The following is a 25,582-nucleotide window of genomic DNA, read 5'->3' on the forward strand; positions in this document are numbered from 1 at the left end:
AAAGAGACAGCCTCATCCAGTAAAGAGACGGCCCGTCCAGCAAAGAGACAGCCACATCAAGCAAAGAGATGGCCCGTCCAGCAAGAGACAGCCCAACCAGCAAAGAGACAGCACATCCAGCAGAGACGGCCCGTCCAGCAGGAGACAGCCCATCCAGGAAAGCAAAGGCCCATTCAGCAAAGAGGCCAGCAAAAACCGCTCTAGCAATGCACACCAAGCTGAGCATGTGCAGAGTGACTCCACAGCATACAGTATATCTGATCAGAATATAAGAGGGGGACTCTGGAAGAAGGGGAGGATCAGAGAAGTCAGGATCAAACAGCCTTTTTACATAATGCAGAGGATTGACCCCTTAGGTTCCACAGTGAGTATAACAAGCATGCTTTACTACATATACAGACGGATTGTACACTTTTTAACGCACAGATTTTGGATTTTTGGGTCATTTGTTGGGCACTTTCATTACTTGACAGGACGATATAGCAATTTTCTGAATTTGTGAACAAAAAGTGTCAGAAATGGCCCCGCGTGGAGGTGGTTACGTTTCATGAGCGCTGGTTATAAACTATTCGCACTATATAAATCCCGTATAATATTTTTTTTCCAGGAAATATGGATTTGATTCACTGTGGAGCAATTATTGCAATAAAAATACAACTGCCATTTTATTCTGCAGAAAAAGTGTCATATTTAGGGGGTTTTTTAAGTAAACTTCAGGCCTAAAATGTGTATTTCATCATTTGTGCAGAAAAAAAAAAAAGATAAAATTGAAAACTTTAAACCGCAAAAATGAATCATGGAGGAAGCGGGCCGCCGATGTCCCGTTATAGTTCTGATGGGGATGATTATTGATGATATTGATTATATATGGCCAGTATGGTGGATGGATGTCGGCCTCCTGTCCCTCCATAGATGGGACGATTGCGGGACACTTGTGGCCGGGCTGTGCCGATCTCCATACGTTGTGCTGGGAATCGCACCGATCATACAGCGCCGCAACTCTCCGGTCCACCTTAAGAAGCGACCGGCCGGAAGAGACGCGCATGCGCACAGTGGAAGGGGCGGGGGCGGAGCTGTCTGTCACTCAAGTAACGGGAAAAGGCTGCCGCGGGAATGCGCGACTCGGAAGGGGGCGGGACCTGGCGGGAGCGCGCACCAGGCGGACAAGTTACGGAGAGTGAAGAGAGAGAACCGGGACCGACTGAGAGGAGGTGAGAGAGCGGAGGGGGAACACCGGTAAAGGGGTACATCGAGGAGGGTGGGGGCACCAGAAAGAGGGGTACAGGGTAGAAAGGGGGCAGGGAAGAGGAAGGGGTGTGTGTGAAGAGTGGGGTGGTACCAGAGGTGGGTACAGGGTAGAGGGGTACACGAGAGGGGGGTACAGGGTGGGGGCTAGAGGGGTATACCAGAGGGGTGGGGTACAGGGTGGAGGGGTACACTAGAGGAGGGGGTTACAGGGTAGAGGGTACACCAGAGGGGGGGTAGAGGGGTACACGAGAGGGGGTACAGGGTGGGGGGCTAGAGGGGTACACCAGAGGGGGGGTACAGGGTAGAAGGGTACACCAGAGGCGGGTACAGGGTGGCGGGCTAGAGGGGTATACCAGAGGGGTGGGTTACAGGGTAGAGCGTGTAGAGGGGTACACCAGAGGGGGTGTAGAGAGGTACACCAAAGGGGTGGGGAGTACACTGGGGGAGGGGGGGTACAGGGTAGGGAGGTACATGTGAGAGGGTACAAACTAGGGGAGCACAGCAGAGGGGGGTGCAGAGTAGTGAGGTATACCAAAGTGGGTACACGGTAGGGGGAACGATTTGGGGTACACCAGCAAAGGAGTACGGGGAGAGAGAAGGGTGTATTGAAGGGAGGAGGGTGAGGAATAATAGGGGAGGGGGTACAGCTGAGAGTGGGTATGGGGAGAAAGGAAAGGGGGATACATCATGGATGGGGGTACAGAGTAGAGGGTATTTTGAAGAGGGCAAGGTAGATGATGGGGGGGGTGCTCACTACCTCTGAGATTAGTCAGGAGGAGGTTACACCAGCAAAGGGGTCTAGGACAGATGGTGGGGGGTACACCAGAGAGGGGGACAAGGTAGAGAGAGTTGGGAGGACGCCAGAGGGGAATACAGGGGGTACATGGTAGGGAGGATTGGGTACACCGAAGAGGGGGGGTGGTATAGGGAAGAGAAGGGTGTAGGTGAAGGAGGGACATGGGAGAGAAAGGACAAATCTATAGTTTGGGGAGGGGGGGGGGTACAGAACTGAGACGGGTGTCGGGGAAGTTGGGGCTCAGGAGAAGTTTGTGTAGGGGAGGGGAAGGCTGTCAAATTAAGGGGGAACTCCAGACAAAACATGTTGTCTAGATTTGGGTCGAGTATGGATCTGGGAATTCTGTTGCTCTCTTGTGTCCCCGTTATGGAGATTTCCCCTCATTTCCTGTCCTGAAGACATAATGAATGAGAGGAAATCCCTCTGAAGGAATGGACATTTGTCACCAGTACACATGTCCCTACCCCTACGCCTGTCCTGGTGACAATTATTAGGAGCTGTACTTGAAAGGGAACCTGTCACATTGTCCATGCATGGCGGAGACCTGGTCTCTTGATGCCCCCCCAAAATCTCAGTCGCCTGGGGGAATGGAGACGGTCGTGCACGCTAAGCTTTGACACTGAGCTTACACGCAGGGCAGTGGGGGATTGTGGGAGAGCTCTGTGATTGTGGGGGAAGGGAGATGCTTCTGTCATACTGTTTCTGCATGAATTGGGGGGGGGGGGGGGGAGTTCTTATGCGCCAATGCCAGGAAGCGGGGATAATCGATAGGGGTGTATGATGTCCACTGGCCAGCAGAAACTCCAGGCCCCTCCCTCCTGCCAAAGAAGCGGCTTGCTATGGGGACGCCTAAGCAGGCTTGCTCCTGAGCTGCTGCTCTGTGTCCATTCACACACAGTGCCACAGCTTGGCCCTGCCCCCTCTCTCTCCTCATTGGCTCACTAGCTGTTATTTGACAGCAGTGGGAGCCAATGAGAAGGGAGTGTCCCCGGAGAACCCCGGGCTCTCTTTCACACCCTTGGATTGCAATGGGGCTCAGGAAACTATTTGGGGGGGGGGGAGCTGCCGCACAAAGAAGGTTTTATTCTTTGATGCATAGAATGCATGAAGGTGAAAAACCTTGAACCTTTACAACCCCTTTAAGGCCATTTTTACACCTGCTTTGCTGTTTGAAACAAGATCCACATTCAGATCCTTCTTCAGACTGCAATAGACAGGTGCCGAGGAGACTCTCTGTTCTTACTACCTGGTTTAACCCCCTAAACACCAAGCAACTGTGCGCACCATGCGTAGCTTCAGAGCAGCCCCATTCACCTGAAATCCTTGGTGTGTTCATTAAATTATCACTGGGTAGCTCCAAACAGTGGGGGGGAGGTGGCACACATTGGGGGGGTGTAATCGAATATCCAAGTGTACAGTCAGTGAAAGCACCAAACAGCCAAAAGTCTAAAACCTTTCAATGATAAAAAATTGGTTCACACGACGCAGCCAACACGTTTCGGTGGTCTAATGCCAAAAAAGAAAAGATGGCAGGGCTCTTAAAGTGGAAATCCGGAGTAACACTGTGCTTAAAATGCCCCCCCCCCCCTTCCTGTCTAACCTATGTAAAAAAAAAAAAAAATAATAATCTGTATACGTAACTATTAGCATCCCGCACTGGTCACATGATCTTGCAGCTCTGTCTCCCCTGTGTCAGTGAGCGGCGGCTGCAGGGGAGAGGAGGGAGCCCTGACAATGGCTGGGAATTCTGGGATGATTGATGCTGTGAAAGTCACAGACCCCCCCCCCCCCCCCCCTTCCAAAAAAAAAAAAATGTTTTTTGGGTCAAACAAACTCTCCCTCCTTCAGGGCCAAAAAATAGATTTGAAAGATACAAAGGATTGCTACATAATGCACTGGTGGTTTTTTGCTACTTCGGATCAAGGTGTTCTGAGACTTCCACACCGTCACATGATCATCCCTGCTGATTGTGGCCTTATTTGGCCCCTTGCACATGGGAACGTCCACCTGCAGCGCGTCCCTCCTGGTGTTTTAACACGCAGGTGAGGGACAGGCATAGCTGCGGCTGACCACAACCCCGAGTGGTATCAGTGCCTAGAGTCCTTTGTGTTCAGGGGTGAAGGTTGGGAATGCATCTTTTTACCCAGAGACCTGAGGAAGGGGGCATTTGACTCCTGAAATGTGTTGGATGTTTTGTGTTTTCCTCATGCAACTTGATTTTTATCATTAAAGTGTTACTAAACCCCGGACCCGGCGTGCACTGTACCCGCTCTCCCCGGACCCGGCGTGCACTGTGCCCGCTCTCCCCGGACCCGGCGTGCAGTGTGCCCGCTCTCCCCCGGACCCGGCGTGCAGTGTGCCCGCTCTCCCCCGGACCCGGCGTGCAGTGTGCCCGCTCTCCCCCGGACCCGGCGTGCAGTGTGCCCGCTCTCCCCCGGACCCGGCGTGCAGTGTGCCCGCTCTCCCCCGGACCCGGCGTGCAGTGTGCCCGCTCTCCCCCCGGACCCGGCGTGCAGTGTGCCCGCTCTCCCCCCGGACCCGGCGTGCAGTGTGCCCGCTCTCCCCCCGGACCCGGCGTGCAGTGTGCCCGCTCTCCCCCCGGACGCGGCGTGCAGTGTGCCCGGTCTCCCCCGGACGCGGCGTGCAGTGTGCCCGGTCTCCCCCGGACGCGGCGTGCAGTGTGCCCGGTCTCCCCCCGGACCCGGCCTGCACTGTACCCGGTCTCCCCCGGACCCGGCCTGCACTGTACCCGGTCTCCCCCGGACCCGGCATGCACTGTACCCGGTCTCCCCCGGACCCAGCATGCACTGTATCTGGTCTCCCACAGTACACACAACATGGAAATGCAATTATTTTAGTAAATATAAACCGCTAAATACCTTTTTCTCATCAGCAGTATATGGCAGTCTTGTGACTTCTATCAGTGACCAGCAGAGCACCGGTTAAAGCTTGTAGGAGTTGGACAATCAGCACTGGACAGTGCTGATTGGCCCTGTGCTGACCACATACACCCTCCCCAAGAAAAAAAAAAGCCCTCTCTAGCAATACACACCAAACTGAGCATGTGCAGCTTGCCCCCAAGTCTCTGTTTTGACAGCAGATGGATTGGGGACAGTAGAAGGGGAGGATCAGAGAAGACCGGATCTAACAGCCTTTTTATACAATGCAGAGGATTAACCCCTTGGGTTCCACAGTGAGAATAACAAGCATGCTTCACTGCATCTACAGACTGATTGTACTGTTGTGGGTTTAGTAACACTTTTTAAAAGATTTTGGATTCTCGGGTCATTTGCTTGGCACTTTCATTACTTGACAGGAAGCTAAACCTTGCCTTGCCTACTCCATCCAAAACAAAAGCACACATTCGTTATTGATCAGGTTTGTTGGTAAGTTTACAAACCTAACAAGGGCAACAATAGCTGACCTTTCAAGTACGTCATCCTCAAACACGCGGCCGTGTGACAGCATAACTCAACAGTGTTACCGCCTAATTGAACCCGCGGCACGCACATCGGCTGGATAGTAACGAGTGGCATTGTTTATGGTACTAGCTTTGTCTTCCAATGTATTGGTTTCAGTAAATACGCAAACCTTTTCTCTCTGTGAATCCCACCAACCCCTAACCTCTAAATAGATATAAATAAAATAGATAAATAAAATTACAATATATAACCAAATAAACTAAAATAAAAAAAAAATAATAAAAATCAACAAAAGTCCAAGAGAACTGAAAAAGTGTATTACCTTCAAAATGAATTGTATATACCTTTAAACCAAAATAATACATTTTGAAGGTAATACACTATTTCAGTTTTCTTTTTCTCGAGGTATTATGTGCTTTGGAATGGAGGAATAAGTTGGACACACTGAATTAAAATATTTTGGAGGACTATCTATATTTGAATATTTTGGACACTAATTTTGGATATTTTATTTTGGACTTTTGTATAGTTTTATTTTAGTTTATTTGGTTATATATTGTTTATATATTGTAATTTTATTTATCTATTTTATTTATTTAGAGGTTAGGGGTTGGTGGGATTCACAGAGAGAAAAGGTTTGAGCATTTATTTTGCATTCTAGGGTGAAAGTGTGACTTTTCTTTGGTGGTTGTTATATTGAGAATTCACTTATTGATTTATTGGTTTCTGTATAGTTTACTAGTGCTGTTGCTAGATAAAAAAAAAAAAAATTAAAAACTCAGAAATGTGAGTTTAAGTCCCCATGTACACAGGACACTTCTGAACGATGAAAACTGACTGCTGGAAAACGTAGGTTAAAAATGTCTGTTTCGCCACATTTGCATAACGCGTTTATGTGCGTTTTTTAAAGATAAGCACAGGGGAACCTCCCAAATGCCCAGAATGCACTGAAAAATGGTAAATTATGAACTATTTCAGACTGTTTCAGAGAAATACAGAGAGTAGAAGCAGAGACAGCAGTATGTGTTGAGATTAGCTCAGGTGTGAGTTGCTCATTAACATTTCTTTTGTTTCCAAGGGTGGGAGAGGTGTCTGGTGGAGGGAATCATTAAGGCCACCTGGCAGGGGGTCTTCATGAGGAATTTGAGGTGTGAATGGTCATTAACATATCTTTTGTTTCCAAGGGTGGGAGAGGTCTGAGGTGTGAATGGTCATTAACATATCTTTTGTTTCCAAGGGTGGGAGAGGTCTGAGGTGTGAATGGTCATTAACATATCTTTTGTTTCCAAGGGTGGGAGAGGTCTGAGGTGTGAATGGTCATTAACATATCTTTTGTTTCCAAGGGTGGGAGAGGTCTGAGGTGTGATTGGTCATTAACATATCTTTTGTTTCCAAGGGTGGGAGAGGTCTGAGGTGTGAATGGTCATTAACATATCTTTTGTTTCCAAGGGTGGGAGAGGTCTGAGGTGTGAATTGGTCATTACAATGTGTGACAAGCTTGGTAGGAACATCCTGTGTTCAGTGTTTTGTCCATCTGAGCACCTTGAAAACGCTTTGCATGCATTTTTCATGATGAAAAAAGACTCTGGACAGCATCAGGAACTGGAAGGGTTAAAAAAAAAAATTTCAAACACTTATAAATGCGATTTGCCGCGTTTTGCGTTTGAAACGCTGATAAAATCGACTGCTGTACGCAAGTTTTCTACGTTCAAAAAAACGACTGTAAACTCAAATGCCTGTAAATGACTGAAAACGAAGATGTGTACACGGACACATAGGAAAACATTAGGGAGAGTTCAGGGGCTGCTGAAAAAAGTGCTTAACAGCTCCAAAACGTGAGTCTATCAGCTGCAGTGTACATGAGCCCTGAGTCTCGGTTCACACTACTGCGACTTTGCCAGGCGATTTGAGTACTACTTTCTAGCAACTTTCAAGGAATGCTGGGTAATCTTCCTGTAATGTTGAATCCAAATCACATCAATATAGATGAGCATCTGACTTGGAGGCAACTTTCATTAAAGTCTATGGGCACAAGTCGGATAGAAGTCGCCTTGAAGTAGTACAGGAACCTTTTCTAAAGTCGGAGCGACTTCAGTTGTGCGAATTAAGACGGCTCTCATTGACTCATGGGATTTCTCATGTCCTGCGACTTGGGGGGGGGTCTCGCAAGTCGGATCCCAAGTTGCGGCAGTGTGAATCGAGTCTTTCCCCCCCGGTCACATCAACCCCTACTTTGAAATCGTGCGACTTACAGTGAAGTTGCACGATTTCAAAGTCGGTTGACCTGCTGATTTCAGGTGCGATTTGCAAGACATCTGATACAGATGTCTATGAAAATTACATTAACAATAACATATAAAGCCATTTATAACTCCGCCCCAAATTACATCACTGATCTTGTCTCCAAATATCACCCAAACCGTCTTCTCCGCTTCTCCCATCACCTCCTGCTCTGTAGCTACCTTTTCTCCTCTTCCCATGCTCGTCTCCAGGACTTCTCCAGAGCTTCCCCCATCCTTTGGAACTCTCTACCCCAATCTATCCAACTTTCGCCTACTCTGCTCACTTTTAGGCAATCTCCGAAAACCTCTCTCTTCAGGGAAGCCTATGCCGCCCTCAGCTAATACTGGAATCTTCTACTCCTCCTACCACTCCATCCCCCACAGTTATTACCTTTTGTACCACTAGCCCCTCCCTCCTAGATTGTAAGCTCCCAGGATCAGGCCCTCCTCACCCTCTTGTATTGAACTGTATTGTTGCTGTATTGTCTCCCGTTATATTGTAAAGCGCTGAGCAAACTGTTGGCGCCATATAAATCCTGTATAATAATAATAATAGTTTATTTCACCTGTGCTCATGTTCATCAGGGAAGGATCTGTTATGTTTGCCTGGCTGCAGAAAAGAAATGTTCAGTTCTGTGTGGACAAAACGTGGTCTTTGTTTATTTGAGGAACTGTTGGTGCGATATAATTCCTGTATATTATGACGACTCTAATTGTGGACAATAGGCTGCGATTTGGCATGCGATTTGCAAGTTACATCCAGTGTGACCGGGGTTAGTTGGCGGGATATTTTACATTGTTGCAAATTTTTTTTTTTTTTTTTTTTGAGATCTCCAGCAGACTGTAAACCTGCTTGTCTTGATGTTTCAGCTTGAGGTGTGTTTTGGCTTCCTGTATCAATTTATTTTTTTTTTAATGTTACACACGTCTTGATAAATTGTGAAATCCCCGCCTGTGCACTGCAGGGCCTACATCAGTGGTGTATTTAGGTTTTGTGCTGCCCTAGGCAACACAAAAATCATCTGCCCCCACGGACACCGACCAACACCACCTCCCCTTCTATGGAGAGAGCCTGATATTGACCAACAACACCCCTGCCCCCCTTCTGTGAGAGCCTTCCACTACCCCCCCCCCCCCAGGCGATGGAGAGAAAGACACCCATCTTCTCAGTTCCGGACATCCTCGGGAATGAAAGTCGGGCTCTAAATACACCATCAAGCAGCCCGCAGCCTCTCTCGGATCCCACCTGGTTCCCATGGCGTGCATGTCCCTTCTTCTGGGGGGGGGAGATGCTGCCCCCTTGAAAAATGCTGCCCTAGGCAAGTGCCTTGTTTGCCTTGTGGTAAATACGCCCCTGGCCTACATATATGCAATCAGATTAGCCAAGGATTCTGCAGACTGTCACAATTTGCCATCCTATCCATAGAAATGTTTTCAGATTTTAAGTGTTGAGGATCCTTTTGGGTCTGTCTGTTCCTCCCAGCGAATGTTTACTACTGTTACTGATGAAGCCGATATCGATCGAGGGGAGAGATGTGGGGGCCCGGAAGAGGAGTTCAGTAAAAGCTCGGACAGCCTACTTGGCGGCCTGTTAGTTTTAAAGCAGGGGTGTCAAACTGGCGGCCCTCCAGCTGTCGCAAAACTACAAGTCCCATCATGCCTCTGCCTTTGGGTGTCATGCTTGTAACTGTCAGTCTTGCAATGCCTCATGGGACTTGTAGTTTGGCAACAGATGAAGGGCCGCCAGTTTGACACCCGTGTTTTAAAGCTTTGCAAACGTATGCTAGCTATATACTATACAAATCTTTTTTTTTCGAAAAGTGAAAAATCGCTCGGCAGAGCTCATGATACTACCATCACGTAGTCACCAGATTTCAAAAGATAAATCATTCAGTACAAATAAATGAATCCATTTATCATTCACTTTGTTTACATAGATAGGAAGTGACAAAATGTATTATTATTATAAGTACTTATATATCGCCGTCAATTTACACAGCTCTTTACATATATATTGTACATTCACATCAGTCCCTAACCCTCAAGGGGCGTACAATCTAAGGTCCCTAACTCACATTCATATACAAGGGCCAATTTAGACCGGAGCCAATTAACCTACCAGCATGTCTTTGGAATGTGGGAGGAAATCGGAGTACCCGGAGGAATCCCATACAGGCACAGGGAAAACATGCAAACTCCAGGCAGGAGGTGCAGCGGTTGGGATTCGAACCAACGACCCGAGTACTGCCTGGCAGAAGTGCTAACCATTTATCCACTGTGCTGCCCATTTGACATTTTGACCTCCTTTCCATGTATCCCCTCTTTGTGTTGAGGAACGAGCATTGATTACGGAAAGATCTTAATTTTCCTCTTCGTTATTCATGTGCCCTGCTACATGAATGTATACTTTTTTTTTTCCCGGGAAGGTGTGTAGACAAATGATTGTTGATTCTGGATTGTACGTTTGCTTAGGCTGGCCATACATTATACAATTATCTGCAGATTTTCTGCCCAATTTCCTTTAGATTTACCTTCAACTATGTAGTGCAAGGGCCTGCCTAATTGGATACAACTGAAAGTGTTGTTTAGGTTTGTCCTCCTATTATATGGTTTTTGGTAAATCTAAACCAAATATCTGCAGATAATTGTATAATGTATGGCCAGCCTTAACAAAGTATTTTACTTCCAGGTTACCGTTTTCTTGGACATACGCATTACCTTTGTCCCTAGCAGATCATGAATATACACAGTGGATATAAAAAGTCTTCACACCCCTGATAAAATGTCAGGTTTCTGTGATGTAAAAAAAATAAATGACAGATAAATCATTTCAGAACTTTTTCCACCTTTTAATGTGACCTATAATCTGTACAACTCAGTTGAACAAAAAAACTGAAATCTTTTAGGTGGAGGGAAGTAAAAAATAAAAAACAAAAATATGGTTGAATAAGTGTACACACCCTTACACTAATCCTTTGTTGAAGCCCCTTTTGATGTGATTCCGGCACTCGGTCTTTTTGGGGAGGAGTCTATCAGCATGGCACATCTGGATTTCCTTGCAGAAACACTCCAAATCTGTCAGATTACGAGGACATCTCCTGTGCACAGCCCTCTTCAGATCACCCCACAGATTTTCCATCGGATTCAGGTCTGGGCTCTGGCTGGGCCATTCCATTTCATCTTCTGGTGAAGCCATTCCTTTGTTGATTTGGATGTATGCTTTGGGTCGTTGTCATGCTGATAGATGAAGTTCCTCTTCATGTTCAGCTTTCTAGCAGAAGCCTGAAGGTTTTGTGCCAATATTGATTGGTATTTGGAACTGTTCATAATTCCCTCTACCTTGACTAAGGCCACAGTTCCAGCTGAAGAAAAACAGCTCCAAAGCATGATGCTGCCACCACCATGCTTCACGGTGGGTATGGTGTTCTTTGGTGATGTGCCGTGTTGTTTTTGCGCCAAACATATCTTTTGGAATTCTGGCCAAAAAGTTCCACCTTTTTGTTTCATCAGACCAGAACACATTTTCCCACATGCTTTTGGGAGACTTCAGATGTGTTTTTGCAAAATTTAGCCGGGCTTGGATGTTTTTCTTCGTAAGAAAAGTCTTCCATCTTACCACTCCTATGACACCCCATAGCCCAGACATATGAAGAACACGGGAGATTGTTGTCACATGGACCACACAGCCAGTACTTGCCAGATATTCCTGCAGCTCCTTTAATATTGCTGTAGGCCTCTTGGCAGCCGGCCAGACCAATTTTCTTTTCGTCTTTTCAGTTTTGGAGGGACGTCCAGTTCTTGGTGATGTCACTGTTGCGCCATATTTTCTCAACTTGATGACAGTCTTCACTGTGTTCCATGATCTATCTAATGCCTTGGAAATTCTTTTGTACCCTTCTCCTGATTGATACCTTTCAACATTGAGATCCCTCTAATGCTTTGGAGGCTCTCTGCGGACCTTGGCTTTTGCTGTAGGATGCAACTAAGAAAATGTCAGGAAAGACCTACTAGATCATCTGAACTTTATTTGGGGTTAATCAGAGGCACTTTAAATGATGGCAGGTGTGTACTGACTCCTAATTAACATAAGAGGGTGTGCACACTTATGCAACCACATTATTTTAGTTTTTTATGTTTACTTCACCCCCCTTCTCCCCACCCAAAAGACTTCAGTTTGTTTTTCAATTGAGTTGTACAGTTTATAGGTCACATTTAAAGGTGGAAAAAGTTCTGAAATCATTTATCTTTGTCTCATTGCTGCCTTTACTGAGCTCTCCCTAGCGATTGGGGTGCCCAGTAAGGATGCATCCGGCTCCGGGCTCAAAGTGAGAGGAACTGAAGTAAACTAGTAACCTGTAAAAGCTTTTAAAGTGTCGCCTATGGATAATTTAAAGTACCATAGTTTGTCGTCATTCCATGAGCATGCGCAATTTTAAAACCTGAAAAGTTTGGTATTTATTCACTTGGCGTAACATTTTTTGTATTTTACTCCAAAAATTGGCATTGTGTTTGTGTTCACTAAAAATCATTGTGTATTTTTTTTTTCCAAAAAAATTTGCGTTTCAAAAGCCGCTGTGCAAATACAGTGTAACATCAAAAATTGCAACACCTGCCATTTTCCTGGGGCTTCTAAGTTGTTGTTTTTTTTTTTTTTTTTGTGGAAAAAAAAAAAGATACATTTTACATGTAGGAAAGAACTTTCAGAATGGCTTGGGAAGCAAGTGGTTAAAAATCGATAATGTTTTACCGTACGTGAAACACAACCTTTCAGATTTCGTTTATTCAGTAAAAAATTTCAAACTCTTCAGGCAATTGTAGTTGTTGCTCTTTGTTGTTTTTTTTTGGCTTTGAAAAGTCGAAAATTTATAATTTTTCACCCAGTAATGTGTTGTGTCCTTTTGAATCGCACGATCGCTCATGATTTTATTTATTTCAGGTACTTGTATAGCGATGTCAATTTACACAGTGCTTTACAGATATATATTAACATTCACATCAGTCCCTAACCCTCAAGGGGCGTACAATCTAAGGTCCCTAACTCACATTCATACATACACATACAAGGGCCAATTTAGACAGGAGCCAATTAACCTACCAGCATGTCTTTGGAATGTGGGAGGAAACCGGAGTACCCGGAGGAAACCCACGCAAGCACAGGGTGGACATGCAAACTCCATGCAGGAGGCACCATGATCGGGAATCGAACCCATGACCCATTTACTGCAAGGCAGATGTGCTAACCACTAAGCCACTGTGCTGCCCTATAATATTGCCAAGTGCCTACATGCCAGATTCCTTTTGGGATTATGCCGTCATGGCTGCGCTTGCCTTTTGTATCCAGGATAGCCTGAGCCTAGAGACACCCACCCGGGCAGGCAGGTCTGTAAGTGCCCATTCACATCATATGGGTTAGGCTGCCCAGGGAAGCCTTCCCCTAATGCATAGACAAGGCAAGTGGACTTGCGTCCTGTGCATTCAGTTCACATCCTTGTGCTGGAGTAGAACATGCACGCCAAACTTCACCATAGAGTGTTGTGAAACACGGCGTCCGTATTGTAGTACTTTGCTATGAATTTTATGTCAATTTGTACAATTTCAGTAAAGTTGTTAAAAAAAAAAAAAAGTATGTGGTGTGATGCGGGCACAGGACGTGGTTGCTGGCATGATCGAACCTCTGTCTAAGTTCACAATGGAAACAGCATGTGAATTGCACAAATCTCATTGCTTTCCTGTGCAAATAGCAAGCAATTCTGTGCGCATTGAACCTATTCATTATTGATGGCTGAAATCGCACCCCATCAAGGCGCACTGGAATCGGATCGCTTGGGTGTTGTGCGCTCTGGTTCAGGCAAATGCACTGTCTTTGGGGTGAAGTAAACTTAGTTGACACCCGCAGCAGAACGCAGTGCGATTGTGGTGCGAGAAACGCACAGGATTCACTGTCTTTCCCGCACTGCATCAGTGTGAACCGGGGCTTGGAAAGGGCAAATATTGTATGTGAGGTTCTCGTTCTATTTAGGAAATCAATAAAAAGGGAGGGGGGGGGGGGGTTATTGAATATCTGCTGCCTGAGCAAATCTTTCCAACTGCTGGTGCTTTGGGTGTATATAAAAAAAATAAACAAACAAAAAAAATGCTTTAACTGCTTCCCACCCATCCTGGTCATTCCTTTGTCAGTCCTTGGAGGTGGCGGGGGGTTAGAATAGACTGCTTGATCACATGACCACTGTGATTGTCTGTCAGGCCTCGTTTAGACTTGCGATTTGGGGGGGGGGCAGGGGCGGACTGACAACTCATGGTGCCCCCGGGCAATAGGGGATCATGGGGCCCCCGTGTCCTTGCCCAATCTCAAAAAAGCCTATGAAAAAGATACCAGGGGTATCTCATGGGGCCCCCTACTGACCCCGGGCCCTCGAGTTTCCAAATGGTCAGTCCGCCCCTGGGAGGGTGTCAAAAGTGCATGGTTGAGCTGCACTTTTGCTGCCCGCCAACGCTCCTTCATCCCTCCCCTCCAACCAAGCTGCAATAGGCAGCGGACAGGGATGTTTACATGCCACGACCGCAATGCTTCCCTCTGCAGCAAAGTTGACCGAAATGATCTGCGCATGTCAAGCCCACTAAACACATTCAAGTAAATGAGGAAGCGCTGCCAACGCCCCGCAACCGCGTGCAATGTGCGCAGTTATGGTGTTTCTTCAAAAATGCGTTTGAAACAAGCCGTGAAGAGGCGTTTCATCACTACCTTACCACCTGTGAATAGCCTCCGGAGCATGATTGGAACGCAATTTGGGCTTCAGAGGGATGTCTAAACCGACCCTCACAGTGGTCACATGATTGAGAGTCGGTCCCGCTGGGAGCGCACAGGAACCTCGGCCATCCATGGACCCGTGCAGTGTAGGGGTATTAAAGCCCATCCTCCTTGCTGCTGCAGATATTGTTTGAGTGTCAAGTGGTTAATCGCTTCACAACCGTTGTCACTTTTTTTGTTTGTTTTTTTTTTTGTATGATGTCTACAAACACTTCTGGTTGGCCAGTGCGCCCATGAATGGCTGTGATTCGAGTTTCCATTGGACGGCTCAGATCACACTCTGTACAGAGCTGTTCGGAGTGGCTCTGTACTCTGTGATCACTGTGATGACCAATCAAAATGATCGCACTCTATAGTGTTTACATTTGAGAGCTCACCCCTCCCTCTTACAATGGAGGAAGTGAGAATTTATCCTGAAGAGGAATAGGTGAAGGGATAGTAGACAGCAGCAGATCCGTAGTGAAGGGTTTTAATCAATTGTGCAGTAATCACCGTTGGGTGCCTACTTTCCAAAAAAGGGTAATTTTTGGTTGGTTTGTTTTATAAAAGAAAGTAAGAAGAAAAAGTATTTCCTTTTTTTTTTTTTTGTGTAGTGAAAAAAGAAAAACAGTGGCTATTAAATACCATCAAACGAAAGCTCTATTTATCTGAAAAATTATATGAAATTAATTTTGGGTGTGTTTTTGTGACCGAGTAATTGTCAGTCAAACTATCACAGCGCTGAAAGCTGAATAATGACCTGCTGGTGAAAAGGCATTACAGGCTGGTGCTCAAATGGTTAAACAGAACTACAGCCAAAGCTGTTTTTTGGCAAAGCAACAGGTCCACTTTATTGGTGGGGCCAACCAGAAGCCCATATCTACACTTTTTTTCGTCTCCCTGTTGGCTCTGTTCAGCCTCCAGAAGCTGAGGGACGAAGCTTTAGGTCCCGAGCGGAATTTTTGCACGAGGCTGAGGCCTCTTTTCCTACAGCGCTGAGAGGCTGATCGCCCAGCACCAGCATTCTGGAGGAAGGGGAGTGTGTCACATGGAGGGGAGTTGGATAGGAGCTGCTGGAGGGGACAGCTTTTACTGTGCGCCAAATAGCTGCCAGTTTTATTTATTTATTTTAGATTTTTTCCATCTGTATCACCATGGACAAGATTTCTGTTTATTTCCTGTGCTGACGACAGTTTGCCTCTGCAGACGATGTTCTTATTCTCACTGCTAATATTATTATCTTTTATATTTCTATAGCACTTTTCTCCCTGGAGACTTCCCTCTGGTGTTGTAGCAGATCGAAGGTGAGGCAGCCATCTTGGGGTGCCCTCAGTAGCATATCATACTAGGGTCAACTTATACACCCATATGGAAAAAATATATATTTGAAATGCTACAATTTTGGCCATATTATTTTTATATATAATTTTTTATTTTTTTAATTTTTTTTATGAATTGTATTATTATTATACAGTATTTATATAGCGCCAAAGGGTATGCTCAGCGCTGTACATTACAAAGGGGGACAGAACATGAGACAAGACAGTAACGAGAGCCCTGCTCTTTCATAACTACATTCGTAATTGATGGTTTTTTTTTTTGTTTGTTTTTTTTTTATTCTGCCTGGAACAAGCTTGATGAGGAGGATACTTCCACTATATATACTATAGCTGACATAGGAGAACGTTTTTTTTTCTCTGCAATCCCAAGGAGATACACATATATATATATATATATATATATATATATATATATATATATATATATATATATATATATATATATATATATATATATAAAATGTTGAAATGCATTTTTATTACAAAATGTATTTTTAAAAATATTTTTTATATATTTAAAATACTGTATGTCTTTAAAAATACAAATCTACATTTTTGGGAATCCATTTTTCAAATATATGTTAAAATGACTTTTTTTTTTATATGTTAAACAAATCTGAAGAATATATTTAAATATATATATTTTAAAAATATATATTTTTTAAAATATTTTCTTCAGATTTTTTTTTTTTTTACATATATAAAAAAAAAAGTCATTAACATATCTTTTTACATATATGTAAAAAAAATCTGAAGAAAATATTTAAAAAAATATATATTTTTAAAATATATATATATTTAAATATATTCTTCAGATTTTTTTAACATAAAAAAAAAAAGTCATTAACATATCTTTTTACATATGTTAAAAAAAATCTGAAGAATGTATTTAAATATACCGTATAGATTTTAAAAATATATATTTTTTTAAATATATTTTTCAGATTTGTTTTTTTTTACATATCTGTAAAAAGATATGTTAGAATGACTTTTTTTTTATATGTTAAAAAAAAACCCTGAAGAATATATTTAAATATATATTTTTAAAAATATATATATTTTTTTTAAATCTTTTTTTTTTTTTTTTTAACATAGTCATTTTAACATCTCTTTTTACATATATTTGTAAATGCATTCCAAAAATGTAGATTTGTATTTTTAAAGACATACAGTATAGTTGAAATGTATTCTTAAAAATATTTTTTATATATTTATTGAAATATATTGAATGTGGCCAAAATTGTAGCATTTCAAATATATGGCAATATATTTGGGAAGAATATTTTTAAAATCTATTTCAAATATATGTTTCTTTCATGTGGGCATTTACCACGTAAAAGTGATAGTGAAGGCATAACTTTGAAAAAAAACTTTTTATACTTGCCTGCAGCCCCGATCCTCCTCTTCTTGGGTCCTCCCGCAGGTGCTCCTAGCTCCTCCCAAGGGGGCCCCAGCCCTACTCCCTCACTGGCTGTGATTGACAGTAGCCAATAGCTCCCACTGCCATGTCTGAGCCAATGAGGAGGCAGCGAGCCGAGACGGCTCTCGTGCACATCGCTGGATCGAGATCAGGGTCCGGTAAGTATAAGGGGGGGCTGGAAGAGGAGCTGCATAGAGAAGGTAAAGGCTTAAGAATTTTTTACCTTCATGCCTAAAGACATTGGCTCCCACTGCTGTCAATTACAACCAGTGGAGCCAATGAGGAGAGAGCAGGGGGTGGGGTCAAGCTGCTGCTCTGTGTCTTATGGATGCATAAAGCAGGGCTTAGGAGCGAGCACACACCAGTGCCCCCATAGCAAGCAGCTTACTATTGGGGGCACTGGTCAAGGGGAGGAGCCAAGAGCGCCAGCGGGAGACCCAAGAAGAGGAGGATCGAGGCAGCTCTGTACAAGACCATTCCAGAGCAGGTAAGTATAGACATGTTTATTATTTAAAAAGACAAACACACCAACCTTTAGAATAACTTTATTGCATGCTCTGCAATCCTTCAGCCTTTACAACTGCTTTAATTTACCAGATTGTCTCTGGAGATTTGGGAGAAATACCCATAGATATTCCACACAAGCACAGGCAGACAATGCATACTCCATGCAGATAGCAAGTTGGGGAGATAAGAGGTTAGCCAACAAGCCACTGTGTGAGGAGAGAGCCAAAGACAGACAGTTGTCACTGGAGGCAGAAATAAAAACCAGGAAGTCTGGGGAGACTTTCATGCTGATTTGAATATGATGTATTCCATCCCAGCCAGTTCCTGTGAAAGGGACTGTAGATTCTTGTAGCAGGACTTCTTGCTTTCAGGTCTCCTGTGCCTGCTCTGTGTTTTGTGTACAAAGCCGAAGGGCGTTCACAGCGAGACAGAGAAAACAAACCGGTGCTGGACCTCGACCTATCCCATACAAATGAGGGATCCAGAGAGCGCACCATCCGGGATACAAGTCTGGTGTTGAGCTGCGCAGGCGCTGACACTGAGCCCGGGTTCACACTGATGCGGTGCGGAATTTGCAGCGTTTTCTGTGCGAATTCCGCACCGCATCAGAATCGCACCCCGTTCATGCGAACCACTGCGGGTGTGTGTGGTAACACCCTGAAAGCGGCTCACAAAACGCGGTGCGATGTGTAGAATCGGATCGCAGAGGTGTGAATACCCATGCGATCCGATTCTAGTGCGGACCAAAAAAAGGGTCCTGCACGTCTTGGGTGCGATTAGAAACATACATGATGTACGGCTCCAATCACATGACACACAAATCACGTGTGATTGGCATGGGAGTGTGGTTCCTGTGCGAATCACATGCAATGTACCGCACCGCATATATGTGAACCCGGGCAGAAGGTGCTGGACCAGAGATGACTTGGAAGTTGCTTGTAGTAACCGCAACAGATGCAAAACCAGAGATAGGAGGTTGGAAGTCACCAGCACTCCAAGGATGTTTCAGTGATTTTATTACGAACGCATGGAGGAGATTTACTAAAACTGGTGCGCACAGAATCTGGTGCAGCTGTACATGGCAGCCAATCAGCTTGTTCAGTTAAGCTTTGACAATAAAACCTGGAAGGTGGTTGGTTTCTATGCAGAGCTGCACCAGATTTTGCACCAAGCAGTTTTAGTAAATCCCCCCATAATGTCAATATGCCAATGTCCTGGGGCGTGGCAGTGACTACAGAGATTTCCCCTGATGAAGGGGACCCTGAAACGTTTGTATATTGATGTGTGTGTGTTCACTGAAACTCGTCTTGGTGGTGCTGGTAACTGGAATTATGTTGCAAGTGGCTGGGTACCATAGGTGTGCGCATGGGGTGTGCCAGGACACACCCTAGTCACCCTATGCCGTGCATATACCGCCTGCTGCCTGAAGCCCCCCCACAAACACATACAGTGTTCATTCATAACTGAAGCATAGTAAACCGTGTTTACTATGCTTAAGTTTGTGAATAAACAGGACTCAGCTCAGCACAGAGCACTTCCCATTCATTTACTGTCCAGTGCAGCTGAGGCTGCAGAGAAAGGGACTGGGGGAATCTCTGTCCTCCCATTTTTTTTCTGTCTTAAAGTTTTACTAAACCCACAACAGTACAATCAGTCTGTAGATGCAGTAAAGCATGCTTGTTATACTCATTGTGCAACCTAAGGGGTTAATCCTCTGCATTGTGTAAAAAGGCTGTTTGATCTTTCCTTCTCTGTTCCTCCTCTTTTTCAAGGGACCACCTCTTATCTCCAGACTGAACCATAGGCATGCACATGCTCAGTTTGGTGTGTATTGCTAGAGAGGTTTTTTTTTTTTTTGGGAGAGTGCATGTGATCAGCACAGGGCCAATCAGCTCTGTCCAGGCAGAGTTCAGGGGTTTTGCATCCTCCTAGAGCAGAAAGAAAACCCCTCCTACAAGCTTTAGCTAGTGGTGGGCTGGACACAGAAGTCACAAAACTGCTGATGAGAAAAGGAATTTAGCAATGTATATTTACTACACTAACTGCATTTCCATGTACTGTGGGAGACCGGCTATAGTGAATGCGGGGTCATGGGGAGACCGGCTATAGTGAATGCGGGGTCCTGGAGAGATCGGCTATGGTGAATGCGGGGTCCTGGAGAGACCGGCTATAGTGAATGCGGGGTCCTGGAGAGACTGGCTATAGTGAATGCGGGGTCCTGGAGAGATCGGCTATGGTTAATGCGGCGTCCGGGGGAGACCGGATATGGTGAATGCGGGGTCCTGGGGAGACCGGCTATAGTGAATGCGGGGTCCTGGGGAGACCGGCTATAGTGAATGCGGGGTCCTGGGGAGACCGGCTATAGTGAATGCGGGGTCCTGGGGAGACCGGCTATAGTGAATGCGGGGTCCTGGGGAGACCGGCTATAGTGAATGCGGGGTCCTGGGGAGACCGGCTATAGTGAATGCGGGGTCCGGGGGAGACCGGCTATGGTGAATGCGGGGTCCTGGGGAGACCGGCTATAGTGAATGTGGGGTCCTGGGGAGAGACCGGCTATAGTGAATGCGGGTTCCTGGGGAGAGACCGGCTATAGTGAATGCGGGTTCCTGGGGATACCGGCTATAGTGAATGCGGGGTCATGGGGAGACCGGCTATGGTGAATGCGGGGTCCTGGAGAGACCGGCTATGGTGAATGCGGGGTCCTGGAGAGATCGGCTATGGTGAATGCGGGGTCCTGGAGAGATCGGCTATGGTTAATGCGGCGTCCGGGGGAGACCGGATATGGTGAATGCGGGGTCCTGGGGAGACCGGCTATAGTGAATGCGGGGTCCTGGGGAGACCGGCTATAGTGAATGCGGGGTCCTGGGGAGACCGGCTATAGTGAATGCGGGGTCCTGGGGAGACCGGCTATAGTGAATGCGGGGTCCTGGGGAGACCGGCTATAGTGAATGCGGGGTCCTGGGGAGACCGGCTATAGTGAATGCGGGGTCCGGGGGAGACCGGCTATGGTGAATGCGGGGTCCTGGGGAGACCGGCTATAGTGAATGTGGGGTCCTGGGGAGAGACCGGCTATAGTGAATGCGGGTTCCTGGGGAGAGACCGGCTATAGTGAATGCGGGTTCCTGGGGATACCGGCTATAGTGAATGCGGGGTCATGGGGAGACCGGCTATGGTGAATGCGGGGTCCTGGAGAGACCGGCTATGGTGAATGCGGGGTCCTGGAGAGATCGGCTATGGTGAATGCGGGGTCCTGGGGAGACCGGCTATGGTGAATGCGGGGTCCGGGGGAGACCGGCTATGGTGAATGCGGGGTCCTGGGGAGACCGGCTATAGTGAATGTGGGGTCCTGGAGAGACCGGCTATAGTGAATGCGGGGTCCTGGGGAGACCGGCTATAGTGAATGCGGGGTCCTGGAGAGATCGGCTATGGTGAATGCGGGGTCCTGGAGAGACCGGCTATAGTGAATGCGGGGTCCTGGAGAGATTGGCTATAGTGAATGCGGTGTCCGGGGGAGACCGGCTATGGTGAATGCGGGGTCCTGGAGAGATCGGCTATAGTGAATGCGGGGTCCTGGAGAGATCGGCTATAGTGAATGCGGGGTCCTGGAGAGAGAGGCTATAGTGAATGCGGGGTCCTGGAGAGATCGGCTATAGTGAATGCGGCGTCCGGGGGAGACCGGCTATGGTGAATGCGGGGTCCGAGGTTTAGTAACACTTTAAAAGTGAGACAAGGGTTTTTTTTTAGGACCCCTGATTTTTCACCAAAGCCCTCCAGCAGGGCTCCTAAAAAAATTTGTGAAAAAATTAGTGAGTGAGAGTATGTATATTATATACACTCGCGTGTGTTTGAGCTTTGGGGCGCACACCCTGATGCAATAGGCCGCACACACCTATGCTCGGTACCCTCCATCCTCTGGTTCAGATCAAGAATCTCTGATAATATATAGCTTTACCTTGAAGAGACTATCCCCCCCTTTCTGTAACACCACTGAACCGAGGTAGTGGCATATTCTAGCCTCAACGTGTCTTTTGGGGTAATGAATAAATCTGAAGTTCATTGCTTATAACCACGATGACTCCGACGCCTTAACCACTCGTCGCCCGCGCAATGCATATGCGTGGCGGTAACAGGGCGCGCTGTAACGCCCACATGCTGCACATATGCGTCGCTGGGCGGCTGATGTGTCTGAACTGAAACATCAATACCACGAGCGCCTCTGCCATATGGGCATTAGATGGGTTTTTTGCATCCCTACAAATGAGTTTTGGTGGTGCCACCTGCTAACCTCTCCCATGTAAGTAAATGGGATGTCGCCACAACCGGAAGCCACATGCTTGGCTTGCTTTTTGTGGCACGGTCCTGCAATGCAGAATTGCCATTTGGGTATTGTTTAAAAAAACAAAAACAAAAAACCGGTGGCTGCCGTGTCGCCTCCTATATCCCTGCAAGCCTCCACTCACCGTTCTGTGAACAGCAACTTTGCGGAATGCTTTTCCAGGTGGGGGGGGGGGGGGGGGTATTTGACAAACATTGCTGTTTGTGTGAAAGGAGTCCAAGAATGCTAAAAGACCGGATTATTCAACATTTTAGGTCACTGGAGGCTGATCTAGGTGTTTCATTAAATGTAGTTATGAATGTCCTAGGGGAGATAAGAGCATCAACAGTAACTGGTTTTAAAACGGTAAGTTCCTCATTTCATCAGAAGGACAGAAATGAGGAAGGTAAATGATTCTCTTGTACTACTACTGCAGGCCTATTAGGGTTAGACCCCTGTCACATGGGGCGGACTCCGGGTAGATCAGCGGGGGATCTGTCCACTGATTAGAGCACAGTGGGGGTGGATGATATGTCTGTGTCCGCTCAGTTCATGCAGAGCGGACACGGACAGGGGTGTATATACTACAAGGCAAACAAGGCATTTGCTTAGGGTGGCATTTTTCAGGGGGGCAGCGCTGCCCGCCCCAAAGGAAGAAGGGACACACGCAGCATGGGGACCAGGTGGGATCTGAGAGAGGCTCTGGGCTGCTTGACTGGGTATGCAGAGCCCGACTCTCGTTCCCGGGTATGAGAAGGTGAAGGTGAGTGTCTTCTCTCTTGATGGAGGGGGCGATGGTAGTGGAAAGCTCTCTTGGATGGGGGGTCAGGGGTCAGTTTGGTCAATGACAGGCTCTCTGCAGGGGGGGGGGGTGTTTATTGGTGTCAGGCTCTTTCTGTGGGACGGAGTGTTGGAGGGCCAATTTTGGTGTTGCTTAGGGCAGCACAAAACTTAAATACACCACGGATAGAGCCTGCTCTGCTCTGATTGGTCGGGGTGGTCGCAGGTAAATAGACTCTGCTGTCTGTTTACACCCGACTGCACTCTGCTCCAATCTACCTAGACCAGGGGTAGGCAACCTGAGAGCCGCAGGACTACAAGTTCCATCATGCCTCTGCAAGTCATAGCTGTAACTGTCAGTTTTGTAATCTTTGCAATACCTCATGGGAAATGTAGTTCCACAACAGCTAGAGAGCCACAGGTTGCCTACCCCTGACCTAGACAGAAGAGGATGGAATCCCTTCCTCCCCCCCCCCCCCCCCTTTTTTTTTTTTTTTTTTCCCGTTCCGGATTGGATTGGAGGTAGGTGGGCATAAAAGTCCCACAAGTTTACACCTGCCGATCCATAGAGCTAAATGGAGGGTCCGATCAAGTCTGCTTGAAAAACTGACAGGTGGAGCTGATTGCCCCCTTCATGTGAAAGAGAGTGCAGAGGGATTAGAACCCCTGTCAGTTTTTCTTGCTGTTTGTGCCACCGTTAAGGAGATTCACCCTCTATATTTGTCCTGTTTACCATTGTCATTGAAAGTAAAAGAAAATCCCGAATTTTGGGTTGTCCCTGAAAAGAGAGGGGAAATGTTCCAATGGGGACACTAGTTTTGGTGACCTGGGGGTCCTCGAGGGATTCCCTTAACCACTTGAAGTCCAGTGGCATACGGAAAAGTTGCTGGTTAAGTGGTTATACCGGGATGATGCCTGATCTGATGATTTGATCCTCAAATTATTATTTTTTTTTTTTTTCAGCTGGTGGTCGGCCTTCTTGTAAAAGCAATCATGGCGGCTAATTAACCTCTGGACTGCTTTTATTTATATATATATATATATATATATATATATATATATATATATATATATATATATATATACCGTATATATATATATATATATATATATATATATACCGTATATATATAATACACAAACACCCACCATCCTCTCGGGCTCTCCTGTTCCAGCGGGAGACCCGAGCATGCAGCCAGCAGTTCTGCCAGTTGACCATAGAGGTAATTGGAGACTGGAATGGCTCAGATCATCTCTGTTGGATCATTTAATCACTTCTGGTTTTTCAGTCGTAAACAAACCCCTAGGGGGTTTGAAAAAAAGCATCAGATCATACCTGTCACTTGCCTATTGCTATCACAGGGTATATTTATATTCCTTATTCCATGTGATAACAATAGAAGTGAGACAAAAAAAAATAAAAAATATCAGTGTAAAAATAATTCTAAAAAAATGTAAAGTGCCCCTGTCACCCTGCTCATGCACAAAGGCGATCACACGTGTCAGTACAGCACGTGAGCAAACGGTGATGGTCCTACATATTTCAGGTATCACCACGAATGTCAGGTCATGGGCAGTAATTCTAGCGCTAGACCTCCCGTGTAAATCTGAAGTGAAAAGCCTGTAAAGGCTTTTAAAGCGTTGCCTATGGATGATAAAATGTACGCTTTTTGTCGCTGTTGCAGGGGCATGTGCAAATTTAAAGCATGACATGGTTGGTATCTGTTTACTCACTGTAACATTTTTTGTATGTTACCAAACAATTCGGTATTATATTGAGTTGTTTTTTTTTTTTGCAATCAAATTTAAAAAAAAAAAAAAAAAAAGGGGGGGTGTAATTTTTTTTTTTCAAATGCGTTTGAAAATCCGTTGCTCAAATAACGTGTGGCAAAACTTGCAACACCCGCCATTTTATTCTGTAGGGCCTCTGCTTTAAACAGATATGTAATGTTTGGGGGTTCTAAGTAATTTTCTAGCAAAAAATACTGATGTTTACATGCAAACAAAAAGCGTCAGAAAAGGCTTCGTCTTCAAGTGCTTAATTTTCAGGGATTTCCTCTCGCTTCCTGTTTGGGCTATGGGAGAGGACGTGAAGGTAAATCTCCCCGATGGGACACAGATGGCGAAAAATAAACCAATGGGTTGGTTGACCCTACCAAAATGGGGGGGAAAAAAAAAATAAAAAAATCTTACCTATAGTTCTACTTTAACGGATAGAAATTGGTTAGTGACCTTTTTTTTTGCAATACATGGTTCTTGCTCAAAGTAAAATGGCTACTTAGTATTTGATATTGAAAAGCGTAACTATATGAGACCATCATTGAATATTGTATACACCAGGGGCGGACTGACAACTCATGGGGCCCCCGGGCAATAGGAAATCATAGGGCCCCTGTGTGCTTGCCCACACTCAAACCACACCCAAAAAAGCCTATGAAAGGTACCAAGGGTATCTCATGGGGCCCCCTACTGACCCCGGGCCCTCGGGCAGTGCCAAGTGCCTAAATGGTCAGTCAGCCCCTGGTATACACTGTATGCTTGTGAACAAATGGCACTGGATAAAATCCTCAGTTTGTGGTTCTTATGGGATTAATTTTTTTTTTTGCCCCTGGTGAGGTGCACTCTAATCGGAGGATTATCCAAATGCCTTCAGAATGTGTTCAGGTTGCACAGGAAATGGTGGTT

The 25,582-nt window shown here is 45.8% G+C and overlaps 1 protein-coding gene across 1 annotated transcript in view; it reads left to right on the forward strand.

Annotated features, from left to right (window-relative positions):
- The first annotated feature begins 1,094 nt into the window (after nt 1-1,094).
- The window catches only part of JAK1 (Janus kinase 1), a 180,937-nt gene continuing 156,449 nt past the window's right edge, over nt 1,095-25,582 (forward strand). The window contains exon 1 of the mRNA XM_089687961.1: nt 1,095-1,211. The gene's annotated coding sequence lies outside the window, so the exon portion shown is untranslated. The remainder of the gene's footprint in view (nt 1,212-25,582) is intronic.

The sequence above is a fragment of the Staurois parvus genome, unplaced genomic scaffold (assembly GCF_062004578.1).
Source record: "Staurois parvus isolate SC_StPar_1 unplaced genomic scaffold, SC_StPar_1.0 ptg000441l, whole genome shotgun sequence".
Classification (NCBI taxonomy): domain Eukaryota; kingdom Metazoa; phylum Chordata; class Amphibia; order Anura; family Ranidae; genus Staurois; species Staurois parvus.